We start from the raw sequence: 3,215 nt of genomic DNA, 5'->3' as shown, positions 1-3,215 counted from the left end.
AGCAGAGATTAAAAAAAAAAAAGAAAAAGAAAAAGAAAAAAAAAACAAAGAGTGAGTGAGCATTCTCTGGTACTCTGTCCAAATGTGAACTCATAATTCAAATGACTTGTCATTTGTGAGTGTGTGCGTGTGAGCGCACCTGTGTGTGTGTGTGTGTGTGTGTGTGTGTGTGTGTGTGTGTGTGTGTGTGTGTGTGTGTGAGTGTGTGTGTGGGTGTGTGTGTGCATGTGTGCGTGTGAGTGTGTGCGTGTGAGCGCACCTGTGTGTGTGTGTGTGCGTGTGTGTGTGTGTGCGTGTGTGTATAGATGTAGGGGTGTGTGTGTGTGTGTGTGTGTGTATTCCATGTTCATTAAGGACTCTTAAGGGATGACCCTCTCCAAACCTGTTCTTGAAGCTCATTATATCTTTTCACAAGGGCAGTGAACAGTGCGTATGCACGGTGTAGGAGAGTGTGTGTGTGCATACACCCTTGACTCGAGAGGTCCAGGAGCTTAACTACTATGAAAAAGAAATGAAAAAAAAATCAATACCGAGGTTCATTTACATAATTGACTAACCAAGGTCAATCAATGTATCTATTTTACCACTTTATATTTTTAATTTTTGTTGGATGCAATTCTGGATTAGAACTGTTTCTCTCTCTCTCTCTCTCTCTCTCTCTCTCTCTCTTGCTCATCTTTTTTCATGCATTCTGTGCTTTGTGAGACTTTCTCTTCTCTGAGTGGCTTACACAGATAGTCCATTATGAAGATTGCCCTCTCAGTTTCACACTGGATGAGCTGCATTCAAACTCACACATGCGTGAAAAGGCCTCTTCCACTTCGCTATCATCTAAAGGTCTGATATACAGACTTTTTCTATTACAATACCTCTTCTCTCTCTCTCTCCCTCTGTCTCTTTCTCTCTTTCTGCTGTCAGCGGAGACTACATGTGCTACATTCACGTGTGAATGAGCCACACCCTACACAGTGCTAATTTTCCATTTTACATATTAGTCTCCTTCACAGTGGCTTTCTCCACTGTTTAATTAGGCCGCGGGGAGCTGAGTGTAGACAGTGTTCCTCCTGGGTAACCAACTATCTTTCTTTTTCTCTCTCCCCCGCTCTTTCTCTCTCACAATTCTCTCGCTCTCACTCACTCCCTCTTACTCTCTCTTTCTCTTTCATTCTTTCATTTGCCAGACTCAGTTGTGTCACATGCTAGAAAGAGAGAGACAGAGAGGGAGAGAAAAGGGCTCAGCCATGAAAGATCCAATCTGTTATAGTTCCCTTGATTCTCTCTCTCTCTCGCTCTCTCTCTCTCTCTCTCTCTCTCTCTCTCCATCTCTTCTTTTCACAATAGGACCAAAGGGAAGAGTGAGAGAGTAGAGAGTCAGAAACTATATTGGTCCATTATTTTTTCCTGAAGCCCGTCAGAGTAGTGCTTGAGTCCATTTCATGTACCAAAAGTGTTTGCTTTTGTTTTATTTTGTTTTGCTTTTAAAGAAAAAGTGTTTTTCAAAAAATTCAAAATTGTTTTGTTTTCACCATTAATGACCAAGCGAGGCAATATCATAAATACCTGCCAAGTAACCTACTGCTATTCCTTTATCTTGCTGCTGTGACTAAAACAAAGACATCATAAATTGTATTACATTTCCCACACAAACCTGTTGATAATTAATAATTCATACTTCACAGCTTGTGTTTCAAAAACACTTTTAACACATTGGGTTTTGCTCGTGCAAAAGTTTCACAAAACACACTCCTCTGTCTTCAACCGCCAACCTCTCTTAAAACCAAACACTTAACAAAGAGTTTGGTTGTCTTGGGCACAGAGAAGGGCAAAGCAGTGCCAAGATTATCAGCACATACAGAGTACAGTCACTGCCATATCAACCCATTTGATTAGCAGACTTCATAAAACGTGGGAAATGAACACCAGCTCTCCCTTTTTTCCCCTCTCTCTCTCTCTCTCTCTCTCTCGCTCTCTCTCTCTCCCTCTCTCTCTCTGTCTCTCTCTGTCTTTTTTCCACCTACAGAATTACTGCTGTAACCGTAGCTGGTGTCAGGGTGGAAATGAATGGAATTTTGACTCTTGAGTGGACTGAGAGAAGCATGCTCTCTCTCTCTCTCTCTCTCTCTCTCTCTCTGTGTCTGTCTGTGTGTGTGTGGGGGGGGGGGGGGGGGGGTTAGATTCTAGGGTTTGAATTATGCATGGCGTCTTGAGGTGCGGGAAGACGCCAGTCCGCTGTCTTATAGGAGCTGACGGAGTGTCAGTTCACATCATCAACGCCCCTGTACTGGGGACGCCCACCAGCCTGCACACGGAGGAGGTGCAAGCCCGGCAAGTCCCGCTGAACAATAGTCCACAGTGCTATCACTGTCAATGACAGAATCATCTGGAAGGAAAGCAGGCACCCCACTAGTCACCACAATGCCGGAGCCTAGGCCCCCTTCTAAGAAGACAAATTCAGAAAGACAACAAAAATACACAAGACAAAGGGCCGAGGCTTCAGACTGGAAACGGTGACAAGAAACAAAAGCGTACAGCTGGTCGGCATGGTGGTCATTCCAAAACCTCCGATTAGTTCACTTGTCTGACATGCGTGCAGTACTGATATGCCATGTAACACAGTATTTTTCTCATGTATAAAAAGATCAAAGAAAGCTGAGGAAAAAATGAATGGAGGTGTGAGATTAATCTCATCTCTCTCATTTGGTGTGAGATATGAGATTAATAGCAAATCAAGAGATGGAGAAATAATGTCGCTTCACTTTATAAGCATAATATCTGATGTCTTTACAGTGTACCATTGTCGCAATATGAATAATCTGACGGTCATATCCAGTGAACAACAAGCTTGAGATTTTTAAATCCTAGTACAAATGCTGCTGTTTCTCTCTCTCTGTCTCTCTCTCTCTGTCTCTGTGTGTGTGTGCGTGTGTGTGTGTGTGTGTGTGTGTGTTGCTGTGTCCCTGTGGCTGCGTCTCGGTGTGGATGAGACATGTATTTGTCCATGTCAAAATCCAAATCTCTGATATCTAATCTGTTTGCAAGGCTAAGTCAAGGCGGATTATTGCTGATGTTTATACCTTTACGGTAAATTGACCTTTCTTTTCATACTGTATCTTTTTTTTTCCTTTTTTTTGCTATTTCAGCCCACTCAATCACTCTCCAGCGATCTCTGAAGCACATCACTTGAAAAGCCAGCCATACAAAGTATTCTCTCTGGT

The sequence above is a fragment of the Chanos chanos genome, chromosome 12 (assembly GCF_902362185.1).
Source record: "Chanos chanos chromosome 12, fChaCha1.1, whole genome shotgun sequence".
In the NCBI taxonomy this organism is placed as follows: Eukaryota; Metazoa; Chordata; class Actinopteri; order Gonorynchiformes; family Chanidae; genus Chanos; species Chanos chanos.
The sequence above is the reverse complement of the archived record's forward strand: the minus strand, read 5'-3'. Positions refer to the sequence as shown.